The 26,795-nt window shown below is 43.0% G+C and overlaps 1 protein-coding gene across 1 annotated transcript in view; it reads left to right on the plus strand.

Moving 5' to 3' along the window:
• Positions 1–2,952: 2,952 nt before the first annotated feature.
• The window catches only part of NRG1 (neuregulin 1), a 298,874-nt gene continuing 275,031 nt past the window's right edge, over positions 2,953–26,795 (plus strand). Inside the window, exon 1 of the mRNA XM_050329946.1 lies at positions 2,953–3,027. The gene's annotated coding sequence lies outside the window, so the exon portion shown is untranslated. The remainder of the gene's footprint in view (positions 3,028–26,795) is intronic.

Below are 26,795 nucleotides of genomic sequence, written 5' to 3' on the forward strand. Positions count from 1 at the left end.
ACCACAAAGGCTGCTGTTCTCTTTTTGTCTGACCTGCTCATTGTTTATATTGAGCCGTGGTTCTCTGCTTTTTATTTATTTAAAGAAGCTGAAACTGCAAATGAGACAAGTTTTTAAAAGAAAGGAAAGAAAATCATGACAATTGCCAGAATTATAAATGCAGTTTTAATTTAAAGTGCTTTTGCGGGCACATAAAAAACCCTTTAGTATGTAGGACCGCTCCAGGACTTGTGAAATAGTTTGCAGCTTCCCTCAAGGAAAGAAAAAGAGATTCACAAATTCAAAAGAGTGGTGTTGACAAATGACTGGAAATAAGCATTTTCCAGCAGCACTGAAAAAACATATACCTTTATACTTAAAAATATACTTTCGGTTCCTTATTTCTTGCTTTGAAGATGCAAACCTTCAAGAGACTCAGAGAAAGATAGAGTGGCAAACTAACCCAAGACTGGGGAAGAGAGGCTTTTATAAGCCTTGTATTTGAGAAGTTACAGTTTTAACCTGTAAACAAATGTTTCAAGAAATAAAGACTAAATAAAAGAAGTAGTGACACTGAAAAATGTTGGATGGTTCAAATACTTTAATAAGGAAGCAAGGGCAAGGCAGGAAAAGAAAAGGGGAAACAATCTGTGAAGTATGAATGTTAAAATAATACGCAAGCAGAGAAAGTGTTGTGCAAAGAGAAGTAAGGAACAGGCTAAACAGAGGTTGGAGATCAAAAGGACTTTAGAAATAGAGGCAGAAAAGTTCTGAGAAAAACTTCGTAAACGATAACACCTAGAAGTGGTTTCGTAGAAAAACTGGAAAAAAAGTGAAAGCCTGGGTATGTAGCATGATGCTTTTTAATACATTTGAGAAGGCTGTTTTGGAAAAGCAAGAGAAATAGCACTGAATAAAGGGTAGTTCTGTATATAACGTGACCTTCAGCAAAACAATAGGCCACTCACCTCACTTCCCTCTCATTGGGAGGATCTGTGTGCTCCTGTTACGTGCAAAACAAAAAGAGAACAAGATCTCATGGTGAAATTGCCTCGCTTTTTTTTTTTTTTCTGGTTTTCTGAGCAGTTCTGTAGAGTCTTAAAGTGTTTGTGCTGTTGATGATTTTTAGTAAACAGTTATTGCAAGCAGATAAAAGTACCAATAAACATACAAAGGCCCAAAGCGACTGGAGTCTTTCGTGGAAGTAACTCAAGAGCAGGAACGTAACACTTCAAAATACATCAGAATTTGGAGCTGTGGCCTTAAATTTTGCTTTGCTGATTCATTTGTATAAATGGATAAAAGCATCTGTCAGCAATAACTTGGCATTAATTGTTCTTTAATTAGTGTAATGCTCATGTGCGCATTCCAATGCTTTCTCAATTGAAAACTTAATTCTGCATGTCCTTTCTGAAAAATCCTAAGATTAGTACGATTGTTCTTTCATAGAATTATAGAACCATAGAATGGTTTGGGTTGGAAGGGACCTTAAAGATCATCAACTTCCAACCTCAACACCATGGGCAGGTAACTTTTCAATAGACAAGCTTTGTCAGGGCCCCATCCAACCTGGCCTTGAACACTTCCAGGGATGGGTCATCCACAGCTTCTCTGGGCAACCTGTTCCAATGCCTCACCCCTCTCACAGAAAAAGGAATTATTTCCTAATATCTAATCTAAACCTTACTCTCTTTCACTTTTTTCATCCATCTTCATTGTTAAGTAGTATGCATGTCCCAGTCAGATTCTGTGAGAACAAGTCAGGAAGGGAGATCATTTAAAGAGAAATAGGAACTCAGTAAAAACAGTGCTGGTTTATAGCATGTTATTTAGACTCACTTACTGTTGCCGTAGGGGTCAGGCTGGGACTTTTGACTGAAGGACAGATGCCAAACTTCTTTCTTCCTCACTGCTGTAACCTCCTGCTGCTTAGATGGCTTGTGCCTGTAGTGCTCGTGGATTCGCTGCTTGTACTGTAGCAGCAGCACAGAAACTTTATTTATTAAAGACTCCATGAACCCTTCAGATTCCATGAGCTGCTCGCAGTATAGCACAGACATACCTGAGGGTCCTCCATCAACACTCCAGAGAAAGCAGTAAGAGCCAAAAAGAGGAGAACTAGTTTGGAAACGTAGTAGGCATGACCTCAAACATCAAAATACGTGGACTCAAGTGCTTTCAGACTGAGAGACTGTCAGTCCACTTTGGTGCCTCGCTTACAGAGCAGCACATCTGTGATGAGGAACATCAGAGCAGTCTGATGCCTGTACCTCTGCACCTTCTGTGGCAGGGCCTGTTCCTTCCACAGCAAATTCATAAGTGCAGTCTGCAAGGAGACACAGGTCAGGGTAACAACACAGCTCTTGGTGACCTTAATGCCAGAGAAGATTTGGACTGCACTTTTATGGGGGAAAGTTATTTGTAATGAGAAAAGCCGCCAAGCTTTTTTTTTTTCTGTTGCGTCCAATGCCTGTTAAAGAACAGGACAGAGGGTCTCACATGCTCATGTTTGACATTCAGGCCTTATCATATGTATCTGTCCTTAAAGAAATGCTGAGAGATATACTCAGGCTTGACAGCCTGATTTGCAAGGATCTTACGTGGCAGTGAAGTCCTGCATATACCTGGTGCAATAGCATCACCAGTTCTGCAGTTTGCATGTCCTCCACCGTCTTTGATGATCCTCGGTTAAAGGAATTTTTGGTAGGTTGACAGACAAAGCAAATGAGATTCCTTGGAAGGACTCTTGGCAACCATCTTCATTTCTGCTGGGACATGTGTTTGCATGCATGAGAGAGAGTGTGTGTTGGAGGGGGGAGGAATTTACAGTAAGACATTGTGTTAAATAACAGTGGATGATGTCTGCAGGTCTGTTCAGTGAGTTTATCTAAATATTCCCTTTTCTCTCTCTCTCTTTTTTTTTTTTTTTCCCCCCTTTCCCTTCCTTCTTTCTCTTCTCCCATTTACTGCCAGGAAGGGCCACCTCTGAAGGGCCAGTTCAGTACAGCCTGGCACCAACACAGACGGACATCAACAACAGTTCCAACTGTGAGTCAATTTGAAATTCAGGGACTCCTTGAAACGGTATTGGTTTGTGTGCATGTAGAAGTTGCAAGACCCCTGCAGATGGCTTCCAGAACAGGGAGAGGGTAAATTTGTTACTCCCAGCTCCCTCTGGTTGGAGCAGCCTGCAAGTTTTTGATGTCTCATTAAAAGCATTAGGTAAATGTAGCTTTTCCTGAAATATACAAGGATTCTGATGTGTGAGGGCCAGTGCCAGGGCATTTTACCAGCAGAATAGACTTTTGTAACTGTATGCTTTTCAGAGAAAGCTGTCCTCCAAGAAAGCTTAAAACACTTCGTCTGACTACAGAAGAAGAGGCTGAAGCCACACACAGAAAAGGATCTTCACTGAATTGTTATTTTCACAGCTGGAGACAGGAGCTGCCAGTCTCAGATATGTGTAGGAGCACTGGTCTGTGTTGGAATGGGTGAAGAGACCTTGCTTTCAGTTTTGAGGTAGTTTAGCTGCTATCACTTAGATTCTCTGGTGCTCCCTGGAGCATCTGGAGGGGGAAGACAAGCCCTTGCAAGGTATAACATGCTCGTTCTCTCTCGTTATGTATGCACACCATGTTACCTGACACTTGTGATCCCAGTCTTCAGTGGCCCCTTCTACTTACATGTATGTTGGGTGGAGAGAGTCTTTTTGGGGCTGTAGGAGGGAAAAAAATTCGTTACACAGAGTAAATCTGCTCCTCACTGCTTCTAAAAGGCACTCCTATCATGTGTTTTTCTCTTGGTGACTCTCCTGGGACCAAAAAGCTTTGGCCCAGTATCACAGAAAAGGTAGCTGGGGAAAGGAATAGTGGGTTAAAGGAAGAGTAGGCAAGTGGATGAGCTGGAGAATTCAGAGGCAAATACAGAGGACAGCAGAAGGGGAAAAAAAAAAAAAAAAAAAAAAGGAAAAAGCTTCCACTCACTTCAGACAGGAAGATAATTTATACCCTGTGCTGTTAGGGACTGAGAGAGCAGACCCTGTCTATCACTGGATCAAGACTGACCACCAGAGCTATATAATGGGTAGTATCTCATTCATGGAAAGGTAGTATAAAGCAATCACAAACTAATGCACAGTGATGGGATTAACCCTGTTTTTCCTAGGTGCATTGTCCTCAGTATATGGCCAACATTTTCCCTGATTCAACTAAAAATGGTATCTTTGGTATATATATATATATAGATACAGTTTTTTATGAATATATTTGAATATATTTATCAAAATCTGCTCAGGAACTGTAAATGTAACTGTAATGTTGTTATCATAAACAATGCTGTAATCTGATTTCATGCTGCACAGTGAAAAATGAGAAATTCACATCACAGACCAATGTCACACTGATCTGTGACTGCCAAGCAAGGAATTGGTTGCTTCTTCTAACCATACTTCTTGGCCTCAAATGCTTGAGTGAATCATGCTGTATTTGTTCCCCCTTTTAGTTTTCTGATGATTTGTTTAACTCCCACAGTTCCTGCAGTCCAGTGGACTCCTCTGTAAGCTATTGTTTGGAAACGTTGATATCCTGGGCAGTGTATCAAACCAGATGGTTGGTCAGCTGGATCAGTCCTGTGAGCAGCTCTGTCAGTAAACACGTGGGCATGGGCCCTGAGATCAGCGGGAGGACTCATTGTTAAATTGCAGCATGCGGTTGAGGGACCTGTGCTTTAATCTGTACCAGGTGGAAGTGATTTAAAAAAGATTTTAAAATCTCCCAGAGATGGAAAGCTGAGCACTGAGAGAATTGCAGGCTCATGCTTTTACTTGTCACGGGATGCCTTTAGCAGTCAGTGAGTGGATATGAGCTAAAACACTAAAACGGGACTACATTTTCACTGGCTCTTACGTGGAAAAAAAAAAAACAAAAACAAAACAACAACCCTATAGTTTGGGAGAGAATGAGTTGCAAAGCAGGTTTGGAGGACTTAAAGCCTCTGTGAAAGTCTCTAAAAGTCTCTGTCTTTTGGTCTAGAGCAGCACTACATTTTTGGCTGTTTTTTTGTTTTCTTAAGTTGTTAGGGCACTCAATCAAACTTCAGGATGGATTGTGATTAGATGTCATTGAACAGTGATTGATTTTGTTAGTCTTTGTTGTAGTTCCTCTCTGAAGAACAGTTTGGGACTGAACTAATTGGGTTTGCAGGGGAAAACTCAGACAAGAGAAACAACAGCACAATAATACCAAGCAGGAGAGATATTGATCAAGGCTATTCAAAATGCTTGACTTATGCACCTCTTTTTTTGTTTTTTTTCTTTCCCCATTCATTTGTATGTAGCCTCTCCCACTGTCCTAGTCAGATGCTGGACCTGCACAGATAAGTGCTTAATTACTGTGGCCGTACAATCCTTGAAGATTCACAAAATCACCTAAAAATGTTGTTAGAACACTGTTGCTATAATTACTATGGATGCCCTCCTTTGATTGACAAGCCATGTACAAACAGGAAGAGAGGACCTATCTAGGTGGACAGAAAAAAGGGCAAGAAAAAGGTAGGGGTCTAAGCCCTATAACAATGTAGAAATCTCTCTCTGAGAGAGGGGAAGTACTGAAAAAGGGGCTGAGAGAGGTTACAATCCCCATTCTTGGACCTGTTCAAAACTTCACTGAACAAGGCTTGGAGCAAGCTTATCAAACCTGGAATCCATGCTTTGAGTAGGGGTTGGACTCCTTGTCCTCCAGAATGGCCTTCCTAAAAACATAATCTAATTCTACTATTTTTGGTAAATTCAGTAGCAAAGTCCTGTGTATCTGAACTACATATAGCCTTTTACTTGGTCTAACACCTAAGCTGCAGAAAATTTTCTTTCTCTTTGGAATTAAGCTGTCTTCTCCAAAACCACGAGATGAATGTTGTCTTCTAGTAGTATGCAGTGGATAGTAGAAGAATGCGATGGCATTTTTTTGTATCAAATTAAAATGAATTCTGCTATATACAGAGAGCAGCTAGGATTTTGGGAAACCAGGGCTGGAAGGTGAGCTGACAACCTTAAAGAGATAAAGAAGTCTTGTTTTCCATAAGACTGAGACTGACTGAACTCGTTAAAGAGATGCAGAAAGACAAAACTGTCCTTTCACAGATGCCCTGGGGAACAGGGCTAGAGGAGTCTCACTCTGACAGCGCTATTCCTGTTGTGTAGCTAAATTTTATGGGTCAGGTCCTGATGCTGTCAATCCACCTAAGTTTGCACCACTGTTTAGAAAGGAAGTAGATATTCTCCAGGGGCAAAATGCCAGTGACTCTGATGTGACTTTGTGATAAAGCCCTGGGCTCCTTCAGTGGGAAGAAAGTATTGTTGCATTACTTAATGACTTACGATATCACATCCATTACGCTTTCTGTGTGTGTTTTCAAACCCTGAGTCCCCATTTGGTTTTGATGGACACCAGATTTTTTTCCTGAATTTTTTTTGACCTTTTTTTTTTTTTTTTTTTTTTTTTTGTAATGATGGTAATCTGAACTGAGAAGTCATTATAAATTCCTGCTGTGCATTCTGAGTGCTTAAGTATTACCTCAGGCAGGATCCATGGGAGGAGGTAATAGCAGATGTGCTCTTATACCAACTGACATAGATGTGAAAAACTGGGTTTTTCTATACACTAGTCACTGTTCATATCTGAAACAGAAGTAAGAAATTTCAAGCTACCATGTTGCATTATGGGTTTCTTGGTTCTTGTATATTGCTTTTTAAAATTCCTATTCAGAATCCACTGAGGCCATTTGGGTGTCTGATGTTTATTTTAGTGAGTTTGGGAACAATTATTATAGCAGCAAGATTGATGAATAATTAAATTTATAATTTTTTTTCTTGCTATCTATGACATTATTATTGGCCATTCACTAGAAACTAAACTATCTGCCTCCCTCAGATATGCCAACTTGTTTCTGCAGTCTGCTAATGACAGCTAGTTCTGCTGGCAGAGTTCATAGGGAAAATTTAGCAAGTGAATCTGTATTACCAACAACACTGCTGCTGATTCTGTCATTACAAGAGTTAAACCCTTATCCCTTCTGTGCTCTGACTTATACACTGTGATGCCTTGATTTTGTTCACCTCCCAATCGTGTCTGTCACAATACAAATTGGATGGAAAATCTTCCACAGGAGCACCCTGCCCACGATTTTACCGTTAGCAGGAAATAATTGTGCAGTTCCTTCTGTGGAAACGTTTCATTTCATCACAGTTGCCAGTTTCAAATGATTGGTTTTGCTCCAGTTAATGGGTGCTGCAACAGAAACGCCATCCTGGCGCAAGTCGCAGTGCCGAGACCTGTGGGCAGCAGGAAAACGGCAGCTACTGAGGGAGAGGGTCTACGGGTCTCACTCTGAGAGCAGCTTTTAGGGGCAGTGGGGGGCCTGGACACCATGTGTTTGAAGTTGCAGGCTCATGAAGCACACAGGGTTTTGAGAACCCCCAGTAACTTTGGTGTGAATTTGGGAGAGGAGCTCCTCCGGAGGTGATGACGTGTGCCAGTGCTGGAATAGGGTCCTCAGGTTCCTTATCTATGGTACTGAAACAACATGTGAAGAGACCTGCTTTTCCAGGTGAGTGGGACAGGCAGAAGTGATGTCAGAAATCAGACAAAAGCACATGCCAGCACTTAGGAGGAGACTGGCAAGTCAGGAGAGTCTCAGCAGTGCCAGTAACACTGCAGAGTGACCCCCAGCAACACGTGTCTATTGCCCAAGATGCAGGGGGCAGGGGAGCAGCACTCATTGAGTTCAGAAAGAGCAGAACTTGATCTTTAAATACTTCAAGGTGTTAAAGCTGTGAAACAGGTGTGAAACCCAACAGGGCTGTGTAAAAGAAAAAAGCATCCAACTATTTATATTTATATATATATATATGTAGCATCATGTACTTCATAGATACTCTGGATCTGCTTCACGGGGGCCTTCAGACAATAAGATCTGAATTAATTTTTGAAATGCATTTATTACACAGATTTAGATACTGGTGTGGGCACTTTTACTCAGAATTAAGCTAAACTAAAATAAAGAGTTAAATTGAAGAGCAGGGTATAAAAGGCAGTGAAGACAGAAGGAGAATTTTCCTTAATCCAAATTTTATGAAAAGCTCATGGAGATAAATTGCTATAAACAGGTCTTCATCCAGTAAAAGTGAGCATTACCCAGTGATTTCATTCAGGTTCTCAGCAGGGGAGAGATTGGTCCTTAGGAGGTGTTAGCCATGCAGAGTGTGAATGCTCAGGAATTGTCTGGAATATAGGAAAACTGCAGAGGTTTACAGAAGCACCTGGGTTTTTTTAGATCAAACTAAAGCAGCCTCTGACTTTTCCTGCTTTATGGAGAGATTAAATGACTGTATACTTTGAGTGAATGTTCTTGCATCTGACTCTGTTTTGTGACAGGACACACAGGAGGTGATAGAAAATATAAAATCGAGGGATCTAAACTAGGAGGAATAGACATTTCTGCCTCAAAATGTAAGAGTTCAGAGGCAGTGGTAGGAATTAAAGATGACAGTTTCCCAAAAGGTGAAACTGTGGAGCCCACTGCAAAGAGAAGATTTGGAAGCCAAGGGTTTAGTTAAATTCAAAGAAACATTAGTAGCTTACATGAATTACAAGAATAACTAGAGTGATAATAATTAGTTATGATGAAAATTCTGGAAAGGATATTAGATATTGTACTTTGAGTATTATTCTAATCTCTATCAGGATGAGATAAACTAGCTGACAGCCAATTTGCAGTAGACAGAAACTTAACTGAGAAATACCTGGGATTGATCTCTACAAGACATAAGAGTTAGAATATCTTCATCTTCAGTCATATCCAATCTATCACTTGATATATCTTCCTTTTTTGAACTGCTCCTCATTTTGCCTGAGTTAAACCCTTCAGGTGTCCAGCTGCTAATGAGTAATGTATTCTGATCATACTGATTCACAGTGAGTCAGAAAAGCTGAACTTTTTAATGCCACTTGCGAGAGAATTGTGTTGAGTTAACTGTGCTTGGAGCCTGAATGTTGTCACAGATAACAGTTCTGAGGAAACAGGTGAATAGGTTTAACTCCCAGCATAGCATGAGGTCAGTATGTGTAGTTTGAACTGTTCAGTATTGTCATAACAGCAGTGTCCAAGTTTATTAGCAAGGTGAAAAGCAACTTGCAAAATTTGTGCAACTTGTGAAAGCAAGTTGTGGGAGCTGACTGGTGGATTTGTTTTCATAGAATCATAGAATCAACTGGGTTGGAAGAGACCTCCAAGATCATCAAATCCAACCCTTGATCCAATCTCACTGTGGTTACCAGATCATGGCACTCAGTGCCACATCCAGCCTCGTCTTAAAAACCTCCAGGGACGGTGAATCCACCACCTCTCTGGGCAGCCCATCCCAATGCCTGATCACTCTCTCTGTAAAGAACTTCTTTCTAATATCCAACCTAAACCTCCCTTGGCAGAGCTTAAGACCTTGCCCTCTTGTCCTACTGCTGATTGCCTGGGAGAAGAGACCAACCCCCACCTGGCTACGACCTCCTCTCAGGGAGTTGTAGAGAGTGATGAGGTCACCCCTGAGCCTCCTCTTCTCCAGACTAAACAACCCCAGCTCCCTCAGCCTCTCCTCACAGCACTTGTGCTCAAGTCCCTTCACCAGCCTGGTTGCTCTTCTCTGGACCTGCTCCAGCCCCTCCATGTCTTTCCTGAACTGAGGGGCCCAGAACTGGACACAGCACTCCAGGGGTGGCCTCACCAGCGCTGAGTACAGGGGAAGGATCACTGCCCTGGTCCTGCTGCCACACTGTTCCTGATCCAGGCCAGGATGCCATTGGCCTTCTTGGCCCCCAGGGCACACTCTGGCTCATGTTCAGCCTCCTGTCACTCCAAACTCCCAGCTCCCTTCCTGCCTGGCTGCTCTCCAGCCACTCTGTCCCCAGCCTGTAGCTCTCAGGGGGTTGCTGTGGGCAAAGTGCAGGACCCAAAACTCGGCCTTGTTGAACCTCATCCCATTGGAATCAGCCCAACCCTCCAGCCTGTCCAGGTCCCTCTGCAGAGCCCTCCTGCCTTCCAGCAGATTGACACTCCCTCCCAACTTGGTGTCGTCTGCACATTTGCTAATGATGGACTCAATCCCCTCATCTAAATCATTGTTGCCTAAATGGCTGTGGGGAAAAAAAGACTCCAAGCCAAATTAGGTAGGAGATAAGATAAGGATACAAAAGCTTTAGTGAGCCCCCAGGCTTTCTGGAATACCCTCAGCCCGAACTCCCAAAATACAGATGGCCACAGTTTTTATAATGATTTTTGCCCAATCCCCATCCTGTTACCACCCAGTTCTGCCCCCACCACACCTCTTGGCGTTGGATCTGGGGGTGTTTTGGGACCCCCTCTACTTCATCTTCATCTTCCTCAGAGCACGTAATGTCCTTGGAGGCCTTCCAGAATTCTAGGCCTGAAGGTTGTTGAGTCTATGGCTATATCTTGTTCCGTAGGGTTAGGGTGTTCTACAATTCTACCTTGAAAAAGAGACTAAACAGGCTATGGAATTTAGGGAATTGATATGAGAATGGGTAACAGGGGTTTGAGCTGGTGTGTTAAGGGTAAAGGGATAATATGCTACTCTAAAATCTACATTTACTACGTAACTACTTCTAAGGTCTACAAAAATAAAAAAACTAAAACATCAAAACTCCAAGGTATCATCATCAATAAAGATGTTAAACAGGACTGGGCCCAGCACTGATCCCTGGGGACATCCCTGGTGACTGGATCCCAGCTGGATGCAGCCCCGTTCACCAGCACTCTCTGGGCCCGGCCCTCCAACCAGTTCTTATCCTAGCAGAGGGTTTTAAGGATCCTCAGGGTGCAAATAAAATATCTATATTCAGGTCTGATGGGACACATTACGCAACAGACTTTCTCCTCAGTGAAAAACAATCAGTGGATGTCAGGGAACACAATAGGAGAGAAAGCTGCTCTCCCTCCTTCCAGGATCCACAGGGGAAGCAATGTATGTGAAGAGATTTAAAGGAGGAGGAGAAAGATCCAGGAATCACGGTGCAGGACATTTCACATGTACCTTCCACACATCAGCTTAGACAGTCCATGATCATGGACATAGAATCACAGGTCATAGAATGGCCTGGTTTGGAAGGGAACTTAAAGATCATCTCATTCCCACCCCATGCTGTAGACAGACACCTTTCACTAGACTGGGTTGCTCAGAGCTCCATCCAACCTGGCCTTGAACACTTCCAGGGATGGAGCATAAACAACTTCTCTGGGTAACCTTTTCTAAGTCTCACCACCCTCACAGTGAAGAATTTTTTTCCTAATACCTAATCAAAACCTGCTCTCTTTCAACTGGAAGCCATTCTCTTTTGTCCTCTCACTACATAACTTTGTAAAAGGTCTTTCCATCTTTCTTTTAAGTTCCCTTCATGTACTGGAAGGCTGCAATTAAGTCACCCCAAGCCTTTTCCAGGCTGAACAATCTCAGTTCTCTCAGCCTTTCTTCAAGGGAAAGGTGCTCCATCCCTCTCATCATCTTGGTGGCCCTCCTCTGGACTCACTCCAACAGGTTGATATCCCTCCTGTACTGAGCGCCCCAGAGCTGGGTGCAGTGTTACAGGCAGGGTTTCACCAGAGCAGAGCAGAAGCACAGAATCCTCTCCCTTGCCCTGCTGGCCACGCTGCTTTGGATGCAGCCTGGGACACAACTGGCTTTCTGTGAGTGTCGGTGCACATTGCTGGATCATGTCCTCTCATCCACCTTGCGTCTTTCTCTGCTAGGCTGCTCTCGATCTGTTCATCCCCCAGGCTGTATTGATATGGGGGGCTACCCTGACCCAGGTGCAGCACCTTGCACTTGGTCTTGCTAAATCTCACGAGATTCCCATGGCCCCACTTCTTGAGCTTGTCCAGGTCCCTCTGGATGCCATCCCATCCTTCAGGTGTGTCAACTGCACCACTCAGTTTGGTGTCGTATGCAAATTTGCTGAGGATGCACTTGATTCTCTTCAGCTATGTCATTAATGAAGATACTAAGTAACACTGGTTCTTTACAGCACAGACCCTTGAGAGACATCACTTGTCACCTATGTCCATCAGGACTTGGAGATATCGACCCTGTGGATACGACACTGTTCAACTTCTTTCGTATCCATCTAACAGTCCACCTATCAAATCCATCTCTGCAATTTTGATATAAGGATGTTGTGGGGGACCGTGACAAAAGCTTTACAGAAGTCCTGATAAATGACATCACAGAAGGCCACTGGGTTAGTCAAACAGGGCTTGCCCTTGGTGAAGCTGTGCTGGCTGTCTCAGTTCGACTCCCTGTCCCTCAACTACCTTAGCAAGCTTCTAGGAGGATCCTTCTGTGATCTTCCTAGGCACATAAGTGAGACTGACAGGCTGGTAGTTCCCAGGGTGTTCTTTCTACCCCTTTTAAAGATGGGTACAATATTTCCCCTCTTCCAGTGACCTGGACTTCATCTGGCTGCCAAGGCTTTTTCAAATATCGTGGAGACTGGCTTGGCAAGTACATCAGCCAATTCCCTCAGGACTCTGGGGTGCAGGACTTATCTACATTCTGGTTTCTCAGGTGGTCACAAACCTGGTCTTTATTTTCAGTGGGAAGGACCTTGCTCCCCCTCCAGTCCCCATCCTGCTGTCCATCCACTCTAGAGCTGTGGGAAGAGAAGCTGCCAGTGAAGACTGAGGCAAAAAATTTGTGGAGTATGTCAGCCTTTCTCCTCCTCCACTGTTAGCAGTTTTCTGATGTTGTTTCTTGAGGGGGGTACACTTCTTTGACCTTCCTTTTCTGGTTAATGTACCTGTAGAAGCCCTTCCTTTTATTCTTTGAGTCCCTTGCCAGGTTCAGCTCCAGCTTCTCTTTGGCCTTCCGTGCCCCATCCCTACACGACCATACCTCATGGCTATGCTCTTCCTGGGTCACCTGTCCCAGCTTCAACCGCTTGTGCATTTGCTCCTGCCCCTTTTGTTTGAATTTTCCTTGTGAACCGCAAGGCTGAGGATGAGAGACGAAGTTAGTAGTCACTTAAGGGAATGAGTAAGAGACACACCTTACAAGCTAAAAGGCATGTCACACCAAGTGCCTGGGTAAGTGCAGAGGCACTGAAAAGGGAGAAGGATGCTCATGCAAAAGCACCAGAAGTGTGGTCCTATGTTTCTGCCTATGGCCTTGTGTACTTCTGGCTAGCTCTAGGGTCTCCCTTTCCACTGCCTTCAAAAGTGACTGCTCTTACAGGCACTCAGTTCTTCTCTGGACTCAGTGCAGGAGCAATTTCACCCTGAAGAGTTCATACTAGAAGTCAGCAATGGAAAAGCTATCATGCAGTAACCTCATGTCTGAATTCCTCAGCACTCTTACTTCTTTTTATCTAGGAGATACAGAGGTAAGATTGTAATATAGCGAATTCAGAAGTACATTTGAAACACTTCTTATGCATGTATTTTGTTATTTTATGTATTACTGCTCATCATGTAGTAGCTATTTTCATTCCACAGTAATTATGTCCAGATTAAGTACTCTACTTGTTAAACTGAAAAAAATTAACTGGTGATACAATCTTTATGCAACTAATTTACAAGAACTCATGTCATGTCCTCTGAGTGATGTGAATGTCCTATGAGATTCCAACATTGTCAGTAAGCATCTGGTGAAATCATTATATCAGTTCTTGTCCTGGGAGTACTAGAACAAGAATTTAAAATTGCTCTCAGTTTAGCCTACAAAGTTTTAAACTACCTCTCTTTTTTGAAATGGCCAAGTAACTTACTGCAAGGTTTCTCCTTTTTTAAAAAAATTCAACGCTTTCAAGACATTACAGTCCTGAATTATAAAATTGCCTTCTTTCCTTTTTCTTTTTAATAAGACAAATATAATTTCTCTACAGTACATTTCAGCTCTGAAATAATTAAGCATTATAATTACCTCACTTCAGAACAAAGCATTCACCACAACTTTTAAAACAGTCTTGTAGAGGGATAATTCAAAAAAAAGGAAGATTTTTCATCATCCTCTAGTATTTTCACATGCAATTTGTACTTACATGAGGAAGAACTTCAAAATGTCAGAAGAAACCACAGTTCAGAAGCCCCCTCTGTTCTACTTGCTGCAGCTTTCCTTCTACCCTTGCACTAGGCAGGTGTAGCCCACTTAAATATAACTTGGGTGTGGCAGTTTTCAGAGGATCAGAGAAAGAAGGAATAGGGAAAAGCCAGAAGAACATTGTGGCTGAGATGAGCAGCTAATTACTGCAGCTTTTAATTAATTAAAAGCCAGCAGCTGATTTTCTGCTTAGGTATAGCAATTTCTTTACTCAGTTGAAAGGTGCAGCACTTTCCTGAGTTATCACACCTGAATCCTTAATTGGAAAGAGCACAAAAACTCACAAGAACTGTGAGGCACATGTGAATAGCATTCAGCAGTTGTTCAAATAGCAGATAGTCAGGGTCCAGTAGGCAATGTGGGCTTAAGAGAGAAGGAAGTCACAATGCAGCTCCTTCTGTTGTGCTGACTAAGCCTACAGAAATGCAGGGGGAACTGTGTGTGTTTGCTGCTGGCTGCAGACAGACTTCCTGTGCCATCCCATTGACGTAGACAAGGTGCTGATTTCCTCTCAGAGTCGTAAATCAGGACTAAGTCCATAGGGCCTGTGAGGGCAAAAATGGTGTGCAAGTGACAAAATGATGTCTAGTGGGGCTGTGGTGCCATAAATGCAGGAGGGAGAAACGAAAAAAAGATTGCCACTCACAGTTTCTCCTGAAGCTGCTCCAATGACTTTGACCACTTATGGATTTCCAGTATGCAGAATTAATTTTTTTCTTTCTTTCCTCGTGATTTTGAGTTAAAACCTTTGTGGTTTCCTTCTCCCTTGCTGAAGTTTTTACAAAGGTATTCTTGCCATTGTTCTCCAAGGGGAACGATAGCACAGGGCTGTTGGCACAGTCATGAATGAACAACAAAATGAACAACAGAATGAACAACAGAATGAACAACAAGGTTTAGGTTGCGTTATCTCCAAATTAAGTCAGCTGTGGTCTCTGTATGCACAGTCAACCCCCCCATCCTAGAGTCCTCTGTGGGATGGCTGAGCTGGATGGCTAGCCCCAGTTACACCATAATTTTTGCAAGGATGTCTTACTGGTCCTGCCTGTCTCTGTTAGTGGCCTCCCCTCTGAATCACATCAAGAGATCCCCAGGTGATGTAGCAAAAAGAGAAGTGGGAAAGAGGTGGAGAAGCCTTTCATATGAAGGTCTCAGTGTGTTGCTGAAGTAGACTGGGCCCTTCACAAGCACTGTGTGTGGACAGGTAAGATGTTCAGATGGCCTTCAAGCTGTTGCCTCCAACGTCTGAAGTTATACAATTACACTTGCCCAGTGCCTTCAAATTCTATCTCAGCATAATGAGTCTGCATTTTTTTTTGCTCCATATCTTTGCATTCATCTAAAGCCATCTAAAATCTGGGAGGTCAGTGCCTGCCCTACTCCCAGGCATGCTTCCCTAAAACCTTAATTCATATCTTCCTTTTCCTGAAACTGCAAGAACTGATTGAAAAACTAGACAAAGCCCTCCCTTTGCAGAAGTAGTTTTCAGGTGAATCAGTGGATCCACAGCAAAAGAAAGAGACTTGTCTGAGTCTTATTACTGTCTTTGTTCAGAAAAAGGCTGATATTTCAGCTGAACCCTTGCTAGACTTCAAAGTCTAAACCAGAATGATGTTAACAAGGCTGGAGTAAAGGGAAAGACTTCTACACATGGACAATCTATCTGTGAAATGCAACAGCACAAAAAAAATATTTTTTATTGATTTGCCCACAATTCTGGCGGGATGGCAGGAACAGTTCAGTTCACCCTGGGCATTACTGTGAGGCTGGTGAGTCACTGGAAGAGGCTGCCCAGAAAAGCTGTGGATGCCCCATTCCTAGAAGAGTTAAAGGCCAGGTTGGATGGGGCTTTGAGCAACCTCATACAGTGGTAGGTGTCCCTGCCCATGGAAGGGAGATTGAAATGAGAGGATCCTTAAGGTCCCTGCCAACCCAAACTATTCTATGATTCTATTACTGGAACATGTCAACACATGGGAGATACTCAACCCTTATGCTTGGTGAGGTTTCATAGGACTGTGTTCCCAGTAGAGTGACCCTAATTCTCTTCCCATTGCTTGTGCCTTTTGCCAAAAAAGTACTTACTGATGTGGCTTCTGCAAAATAGCTGTTCTCAGGAGTGCAAGCAGATTTCTCTTGTCATGGATGCCTGAAGGACCTCTGCCTTCCCGTCACTCTCTTCAAAATGTAATATCTGCCCCTGCAAAGCACAAGGAAGATGAATCTCCAACTGGATGTTGGAGATTCAGATGAATTCTCTGATGCATGTGGTCTTTTGATGGAGGCTGGGTATGGAACTGTCAAGGACCACTTTTTTCCAAGGGAATTTCAACTGTGTGAAAAGCTCCCCTGTCCCAGGGGTTAAGGCTAGGGTTGGATGTGCAACTGGATCTAGGCTTTACTAACAGGGAAGACTCACTGCATTCTGAAAGAATCATAGAATCATAGCATTCTTAAGGTTGGAAAATACCTTTAAAATCATCAAGTCTTGCTGTCAAGCTAGCATGACCACCATGCTCACCATTAAACTGTGCTCCCAAGTGCCATGTCCACACATTTTTGAACACTTCCAGAGATGGTTACTCCATCACTTCCTTGGACAGTCTGTTCCAATTTTTACAACCCTTTCCTGTGACAACAACGTTCCTGATGTCTATTCTAAGCCTCCCCTGGCACAACTTGAGGCTATTTCTTCTTGTACTGTCACTTGTTTCCTAGGAGTAGAAACTGATCTGTACCTCACTACAACCTCCTTTCAGGCAGTTATAGAGAGTGATAAGGTCTCCCCTGAGCCTTCTTTTCTCCAGGCTAAATACCCCCAGCTCCCTCAAGTTCTCCTCCTATGAGCTGTGCCCCTTCATCAGCTTCGTTGCCCTTCTCTGGGCACACTCTGGAGACTGGAGGCCGACTACAACTCAGGCTATAGCTACAGGAACAAACTGCCACAATAATCCAGGATATAGCTTTATAGAGCGTCAAGAACTCAATTTAAAATGAGTGCAGCATGTTCTGCCACCGTGTCACCAGCATGATGCAGCTCCCTCCCTATGGAACTGCATCTTGCTCAGAGTAAGTGGACAAGTCAAGTTTTACCAGGTTTCTGTCATGTTTTAAGCCTGTTGGCCTGAGGTGAGGAGTCAAGCCCCAAAATCCTTTCTGTCCTCTTTCCAGTGAATGCACAATGGTTTCTGTTTTCCTTGCAGAGAAATAAATTACTTGTCTTCTTGCTAATCTCATTTGCATTTGGTTTCATTTCCCTCTTTGAACTGAAGGCTACCAGCATGTTCATGCCCAGCAGGCATCAGTTTGCATCTGTTCTTAAATTCAAAGCACATAGCTGTGCCCTCAGTTTCCATTCTTTGGAATCCTGAATGTACCATGATTAAAATAGACTGCAAACAGATGCTTGATGATAAAGAGGTCCCGTTTGCTTGTACTAATTGCAGTTTGTGCTGCGAGGATTTTGTCACTGTCTAATGGCTAGTCTTTGCAAGACTTCAGTGAATCTCCTAGGCTTGAGGTTCTGGCATAACCATGATAGCCTGTGGGTTTGGCAGGTGGAATTTTTGCATTCAAACCTCATTGAGCAGCCCACAACTGCCCAGCTACAGAATCACAGAACTGCAGGATGGGTCAGGTTGGAAGGGACCACGGTGGGTCATTTGGTCCAGCTTCCCTGCTCAGGGAGGGTCACCCTAGAGCACATGGCACAGGATTGCATCCAGACGGTTCTTGAACATCTCCAGTGAGGGAGACTCCACAACCTCTCTGGGCAGCCTATTCCAGTACTCAGTTACCTGCACAGTAAATAAGTTCTTCCTCATCTTCAGGTGGAACTTCCTATACATCAGTTTACCATTTCCTCTTGTACTACTGCTTGGCACTACCAAGAAGAGCCTCCTGACACCCTCCCTTCAGATCCCTATGTACATCGATAAGGTCTTCTCTCAGTCACCTCTTCTTGAGGCTGAACAGGCCCAGCTCCCTCAGCCCTTCCTCAGAAAAGAGAGGCTCCAGCCCCCTCACCACCTTCATAGCCCACCTTTGGACCCACTCCAGGACTCTCTTGTCCTGAGGATTCCAGGACTGGGCACAGCGATCCAGATGTGCCTCACTAGGGCTGAGTAGAAGGGCAGCATCAACTCCCTCAACCTGCTGGCAACACTTTTCCTAGTGCATCCCAGGATGGCATTGCCCTTCTCATCCACAGGGGCACAGTGCTGGCTCATGGACAGCTTGTTGTCATCCACCAGGACACCCAGGTCCTACTCCACAGAGCTGCTTTCCAGCAGGTCAGGTCCCAGCCTGTGTGGATGCCTGGGGTTGTTCCTCCCCATCTGCATTTGCCATGGAACTGACAGCCAAATACATACCCTGTCACACCCTCACACTGCAAATTTGACCACTGGGGACATCCCTCTTCCAGAGGGCATGAAAAGAACAGCAAAATTTGTTGTGTCTACCCTGCACTGCTTGTGCACTGGAAAATTTGTCCTTTGGCTTCTGGATCGGGAAAACCTTCCATAGGTTTAGAAAAGAATTCTTCAATTTTCTTTGTTTTGTACCAATTGAACTTCACCGAGCAAAGGCCAGTAAAGGTTGGTGCAGCAAAACAAACTGATCTTTACAAAGAGGTGACTTAAAATCTCGTCTGACAGCAGGCAAGAGCAGGTCACAGAATATGAAAAGAAAAGGCAGAGATGACCCAGACTGAATCAGAAAGCATGTGTCTAAAATAGTTTTTTGATGTCTTTGTCCGTGTTATCAGCTGTCTACATGGGTCCATAATGAGTTTGGTGACTCTGACTCAAGAGAACAAAGGGATTAGTGTCTCTCTTCCTGCAGTCAAAGTTCTGCCTTATGTCCTCAATGTGCAGTTCTGGGCACAAACCAAAACAGCCCTGTTGTCCACTCGCTCTTACACCGTTGTACTTCATTGAGTGACTCCCTCCACATCAGCCTGAGGCTGCTGCAAAGTGCCCTTACAAATTCTGAGATGCATGTGCAGGTCTGAAGGTGCTTTGCCAACCCCCTGGCTCAGCAAACAAGGCAGAACTGCAGCACCTCCCCTCCCTCCTGCTGTGGCTGCACCAGAGGCACCCACATCTACGTGTTGTTTTCCTGACTTCTCTGTTAAACCCTTGAATCCTGTATCAAGAGTAAAAGTTAGCTGCAGGCACAGCTGAAGCTGGCCAGACATGTGTTTGTAACAAACACATCTGGGGAGTTTTTTTCAGTGATTCTGTATGGAATTGCACTCTGAGAACATGTTTGTTGCTACCGTTACGTTATGTTTTTGTGAAGTCAGTGTTTCTGTGAAAATAAACAGAAATGGCAACATGATAGAGGGGAGAAAGGTAAGGACAGTGGTAAAAACCTTGGTACCTACTTTCAGGGATTTGCATATTACTGAAGATGTAAAAGGTGGGCAGCAGGGAAGCTGCATGGAGCAAGGGCAGGTGGTATGATGATTGTAGTTTTTAGGTCTCTTGAGCTTTGTATGTTTGGGTCAGAAGTGAGCAGTTTCAGGGTGTATAGGGCTGTGTTTAAACATGTTTCATGGTAGCAGGCATTCTCTGCCTGGTGAGAACATTTGCATGTCGTTCTGACACAGTCCGTCTCTCTTCCCAGGTTGAGCTTGTGATAAATACCCCTGTGCCATATAAACCACCTTAGCAAGTTACTTTGACTGCTCCTAAATCATGCCAGGTCTGGTATTCTTTGTCTGTGCTTCATAGCTGGAAGTTGAAAAAACATGCAACTTTTTCTTGAACGAGATAAAGCTGTGAACTTTTTTTTGAAGTATTTTTTACTTTGCAGAATGGTCCTTCGGGAGAGACCTTGAGTTTCTATAAGGACTTTAATAATTCAATATTATTTATTTAGCTGAATAACTTTGCTGGATTTGGCTGCTTTATTAATTTATTACCGTCATTATCACAAAGTATCTTCATTTGGCCTAGATGTTCACTGTAGCTTCTTTCCCACTGAAATATTCTATTCTAATCTAGCCTAGCCTGGTCTAGTCTAGTCTCTGAATAAACTATAATCCAGGTAGCTATACCTTTGAATTTAACAATGTAACCTCCTTCCTAGAAGTCTAAATTGAAATTGTAGCAACCTCATATTTCTGAAGTGTTTTGTAAAAATTGAGAGCAATGTGCTATCAAAATTATCATATAGGAGGTAAAAAGTGGTGTTTTTTTCAATCACTGTTCTTTTTTATTTAAAGATTATTATTTTTTGGCGTCTTCACAGTTCCCATAAATTACCATGTTCTTTTTGAGCAGAATGGAGTTAAAGGGTGAGTATCATAGTCAAAAGGACTCTCAAAAAGACAGGAGGACTCTCAGCATATAGCAATTGCTTTCACATCAGTAAACCCTGCCCTGAAGTTGCATTTTCCATAGTTGTTTTCAGAAATCTTTGCACAATCATATGCACAGAAAGTGCTTTAAATGCAGAACATTCTTCCTTATCCTTCTCCAATTTCTGTTTTGAGGCCCCAAGTGGATAAACCTCCTCAACACAGTCCTGGAAACTTAGCTGAAATTGGACTGGAATGACCCGTGCCAAGAAGGTACCATTGCTTCAAACTAACAAGGAGAACCATTCCTTGATGAAGCAAATGCCACCCAGCAATAGGAACCAGAGTTTGCTACAGGTTGGCCCATCAGGGAATTAGATTGGTGGTGATCAAGATTTAACAGAATCAATTGAGCTGAGAAATAAAACTGTTCTGTGTGACAAGCAAAGAGAGGAATATAGTTGGCACTCAGAGTGGCTGTTTCATGGTTGCTGCTGGAGTGGATTGTGAGTGGTTAGAGAGCACAATCTGCTTCTGAAAATAATGATGCTGGCACCAAAATACTCCATGCTCTTGGATCCTCTCACTTCTTCCACAGCTCTGAAGGTCCTGTCATGGAAAGGACATTCCAGAGGGAGAATTTGCAGGGAAAGAAAGTTTCTTACAGAAAAACTCCAGGTGGTTTACTTGCTTTGCCTTGGATAGGAAATTTTCCCATAGTCTCACCACCCTTACAACAAACCAGAAAAACAGACTTTCGAGTTTAAGGATGATTCTAAAAAAAAGCATTTCTCCTCCAGCATTTTTGCTTTCTCTATTCAAGGGGTCAGAGTTAGAAAGGTGATGAGGAATCTCTTTATTCTTACAACCAGTTCCTCTCAGAGTTGTTGATCCCATACACAAGTTTGCAGTCACATTACTACACTGCAACATAACTTTGAAATAGGAATGAAACTCCAGTGTGGGTTTGTACTGTGGGATATTCCAAGCCATAAAGATTTGCTGTCCAGCTCCACAGTTGCAGAATTAAGAGTACCTCTGAAAATCCTGGCCCTTGACTCTCATGATATTTTAAAGGTCTGCTAGCAGTTACAGGAAACCCCAGAGATGTATTAGTGTGTAGTGCAAACAGTTTTGTGGGGCCAAGTGTGTATTTGCCTCTGGTTTGGCAGGATGCAGCAATCTCAGCTCTGGCTTCATCTGGCAACTGCTGAATTGAACCAGTAAGTCTGTCTAATTTGTTTTGTCAAAAAAACAGTGGGAGAAGTTTTTCAGCTTCCAGTCCCTTACACTTAGGGAGGGAGTCTGCATCATAACTACTTTGGACTTGCACTTCAAAATTGGCCAATCTCCTCCCTTTTCTTTCTCATATCACCACAAACTCCCATCCTCTGCTCAGTCTGGGGTTTTTTAGCCTTTGGTGCCATGTCTAGGTTTTCTGATTTCCATTTTGGTGTGTAAGCCCCTTCCTTTCTGACTAAGGCAATCTGCTTCAGGAGTGAGTAACAGCTAGCAAGAATCCAACATCAGCCATCAAGCATCCAGCAAAGTCTCCTGAGCCTTTGACTGAGCATTAACACCATTCCCCTTTGCTGCACAGGAATCTCACCCAAGACCAGCATCTCAGAAACAGCACCCTAGCTGCCTTTCATTGGCATAGGTGTCATACCATTTTGAGGTACTTCAGGATTACTGAAAAGAACATTCCCTGGAGAAAAAGCTCATGCCTATAAATGCCTTATATTTGTAGCTTTGTGTGATTTTAACTAAGCCTTTAATTTTATTATTTATGGTGGTAAAAGCCTCTGCACTGTCAGTGAGGGCTGTGAACTGATAGCACCAGGGAGGAAAGAGAAAGGAGAATTTTCACAGTGAGCCCTGGGTACAGACAGAGACCCTTTAATAAGGGTCCCACTGAGAGTTTTTCTGGATAACATATATCAGCATCTTCACAGGATCCCTTTCTGATGGAAGCAAGGCATTAATGGAGCAGGACAAACCTGTGCAACCCCTGGGAGGGGCTGCTTTCCCTCCATGGACCTTTTCTAGTTTGGAGTATTCCTACTGCTTTACCCTGAGCTAGGCTGGTCTCCGCCTGCCTAACCTAGGAATTAGTGAAGCTCTGTCTTTGTTTTCCACTTCTCTAAATGAAGCAGAAAATTGAAATACAATACTGATTACACCCTAATCAGTGCCTACTTAGAAATACACCTGGAATGATCTTCTGGTGCCATAAAGGTTTGAGTTCAGACTTGCAATTTAGGACTGGACAGGTCAAACCACAGGAAAATAACTGAAGTGTGTAAACAACTGAAAATAAACTTCTGCAATGGTATCCAAGATTCTTACTTTATGCAGCACATAATTGTGCATTAAATTGGGTGTTGAACTGTGGGACTTGGGTAGGAGATGTGGTTGCCAGGCACTCTCCTCCTGCAAGGGGAGGGATTTTTTCTGTAACTCCATACAGTTTTTTATTTTGTGCATTAATTGTACTGGAAGATGCCTGACTTTGCTCCTGGAGGGCACATCTCTGTTTGCTAAAGCCCTCAGCTCTGCAAATTTCTGTGCATATCAGATGAACGTTTTCTTTCAGATATTTTTAGGAACAAAGGAAGTTATTTGCTGAATTTTGGTCAGTGAGAACCTTTCCCCTCCCCTCCCCTTCCTTCTCTCCTCTTTCTGGGGAGGGAAAATGCTTTGAGTATGAATTCGTATAAGGAGTTGCTCCTCAGTGTTGTTTAAATTTAAATTCATTAGTATGTAGTTGTTCCCACATCTTCTTCTTCTAACCAGCCTTGCATCTCTACTTCCTACACGTGCTTGTGTCAGTAACCTGCTGGCTAAACAGGAGCTCGAGATGTGGAACCTTTGTCATGGCATATTCTTTTGACACTATCAGAGATCTCATGACCTTTTGATTTATAAACCAGAGTTCAGCTGAGGGCCATTTTTCCATGAATTTATCCTGCTACTAACTTCCATTACGAATTTGGAGATTTTATGGGAAAGTGAGCTATTACCACTGTGAGCTATTACTTCTGTGTCATCACTCCTGCCTTTAGCCTGAAAACCTGCTCCCAGTGGGGTGGAAGTGCTACATGATATCATAAACCGCAATCTATAAAATCTTTAATAGGCAATCATAACTTATCATTTTAATCCATCTCCTGTAATCAAAGCCAGACCTCCAATAATGTGCATCTGTAGTTCTTTTCTCTCAGGTATCCTAAATGTTTTTACTGCAACTATGGGAAACAAATGCTGATAATTTACCTAGTAAACCACACAGGAAGCAAGGAAAATTAAAAAGACAAGAGATTCAAAAGGTTTTTTTCCTCATTTCAGAGAATCATTTTCTCCGGCCTACAGAGCACTGTGTTGCAATTATTTGACATTGTATGCTATAGCATGGTCATCAAAAAAAAAAAAAAATCCCTTAACAATTCTTTTACTAATTAAAGGGATTCCTTCAGTATCCAGGACTGTAATCAGGTCTGTAAAATCATCATGTGGCCGCAGAAAAGTTCTTGGGACTTTTAACTGAGATTTTAAAACCCCCTAATTACTCACTGAAGAAAATAAACACACATGCTCCCACCCCCCCAAAATAAACCCATCATTAGAAGACACCAGTTTTGATGGAAAACCTAAAAGTAATGCCCTTCTCATATAGCAGTTACCAAGGCCAACCTCCTGTTGATTTGTGGCCTCTCTGTTGACATCATCCCCACGTCTAACTGGCTGGACTATCCAGTATACGGTGGTTTGAGATAAGACCATTATGGACCATTAAATTTTGCAGATTTTTTTGAGTGCTCATTCCTTTATTCCTGCTCTCACACTCTCCTGTCAACGTACCCAGTTAAGCACGAAGCTCCCTTTCCCAGTCCAGGATATCAGATGCCAAATGCTACTGAGCCTTGCCTGCACAACAGGCAGTTGCTGATGCGTGGTTGTGAATTTCTTTGTCAAATGTTCCACTCGGGTGTTTTGCTGTTAAGATAAATAGTCCCCTGAGCTTCAAAGCAAGGTCCGAAATGGACGGAGAACTCTTAGCATAAGATCCGGGTACACGATTGGAAACATCTTGTAGTGATACGTCGTGGTCATTCCTGTGAAAATGAGCATCTGTTCAAGAACAAATTAGCTAGCACCAAAAAGACATTGCTTATCCTCATCCTGGTGTCAAACTACCTTCTCAGCCTCACGCAAAGGGAAGCTGGAGTGCTTCACAGAGTCTGTTCCCAGGCATGTGGGGTTGAGCGAACACGCAGTGACGGTGCCGCCTTGCAATTAGGGCATGTAATGACTGCATGTTAGAAAGCCCTAGTTTTAGAGGTTAAGAATGGTATAGAATTCACATTAGTCGAGAGAAGTTGTTTAATAGTATCAATGATGAATAGCTCTTCTGAACTTTGATGCTAGATTATGTTAGTTTTGATTGTAAATGTATGCTTATGGATGTGATATTCTTTGCCCACGACCTTGCACTACTTAGAGTGAGTAAATATAGTTGTATTACTGGGCCCAGCCATTACAAATTCTTAATTAAAAGTTGGATTCTGACAAAAGGAGAAATTTTGTGTCAAATCTTGTATTTGTCAGTGCAATTAATTCTGATCTATGCAATGTTTTAATCTAAGTGTTAAGAAGTGTTTGCATTTTGACACTTCCTATCTTTTTACTAATAGATGCTGCACAAATATTGCAAAATTGGCTGTTAAGAGCAGTTTCCAAGAGTATGATCAGGTGATCCCTGGTGGGTGTTGAATACACCAGGCCACAGCCACTGAAGTGTGGTTGCTGATCACTCACTCGCTGCTAGTTCACTAGGAACTGCCAGTGTATTGGCAAGCAGCCACTTAAGGTGCATTGATCAGATTGCTGGTGCTAGCCTGGTCATGCTCAGATGCACCCCTCTGCTTGTGCCTGTTCATAATTTTAGGTTTTTCACCTCTAGGGAAGTATGTCACAAATTCCGCGCTGTAGACTGTGTGGAGCCAGAGCAAATATTCCTGCCATGAGAGCAATGGAAAGTTTCAGCAGCTCCCTTCCTGTGACCACCCAAACTTGTTTCGGGCAGAAAGCCTCCCCAGAGAGGACATCCTGATCAAAGAAAGGCTGGGGCATGCCTGTAACAAAAATAAAGGCTGCCACAAAAGGAGACCCAAGCTGCACTACAGCTAACCACCACATGGTCAGGGGAATAACTTGCAATGGTCACATCTGACGTGCCTTGTTGTGGAAATTACCACAGGACCGACACAAATAGGTGTTGTACCTCATGGTCTCAGGTGGAAGGAATCCTGTGTGTTAATGAGTTGATTCTAATTAGCGTGGGTGCCCGTATGTGGCTCACTGGAGACTATGACTCCTGCTGATCCCAGTGTCCTTGTTATCACAGGCCAGATGGTTCTGTGGGTGGTCCTCTGCGTCAGGGAACACACAAGCAGTCCAGAGGAAGGGAGACAAGAGGAAACCCAGTACTCCAAAAGGACTTTGAAGTGGCACACAGAGCCCACTGTGAGTTCTTGGTCAGAACAGGAACCATTGGGATATTTGGAGTATATTTATATTTGTATGTGTATAGGATACCGCATCATAAACCTTAGCAACTGTGTGCATATTTATACTTAAGCATTTGTGCTTCACTCTTCAAAAAACAAATTTCACAAATATGCCATCAGAAACAGGCCTATTGCAGCAATAGATCCAACCAGAGAATTTGGGTAGGAATCAGTTTTGTGCTGAATGGTTGAATCTTTTCCAACAGTGCATTAGGGCAGTGGGCTTCACTGCACAAAGCAGAATCCGGTCTCTAAAAGAAAAGTTTCTTACCTTCTGAGATCCAGTTGCCCAGTCTTACCAATACTCTGGCAGAAATGTTCTGAAGTCCTGGTGCATATCACACACACACACACGCACAGAAGTTTTGTGTTTGTGAGAAAAAAATAGAGCATATATTTACAAATATGTAGAGATATATTCAGTGTCTTGCCCAGTCACGCTGAGTTCTGTGGTGAGAGCCAGGGTGTGAATCCCATATTCTTAAGCCAAGATTTTTCTCACAAACCTGTCTTCACATCATGCAAAAATCTATCCTCTTTTTTTTTCCACCTCTGTTCCCTGAAATTCTCTGAAATGGATCTTTCAAGATCTGGTTCTGGATCTACTGGTTCTCATCAAAGCATTTCTAGTTCAGGCATGCATAATTTATGCATCATTATATGATAGAAAATGCTGCAGCCTGATATAAAGAAGGATATATTTGCTGGCACACTTCTTTATTAAAAAAAAATTAACAAATGTTAGCATAGACATATGTTTGAAAGCAGAGATTTGCTTTTCTTT

Source organism: Myiozetetes cayanensis, unplaced genomic scaffold, assembly GCF_022539395.1.
Source record: "Myiozetetes cayanensis isolate MyiCay16 unplaced genomic scaffold, myiCay2020 scf4, whole genome shotgun sequence".
In the NCBI taxonomy this organism is placed as follows: domain Eukaryota; kingdom Metazoa; phylum Chordata; class Aves; order Passeriformes; family Tyrannidae; genus Myiozetetes; species Myiozetetes cayanensis.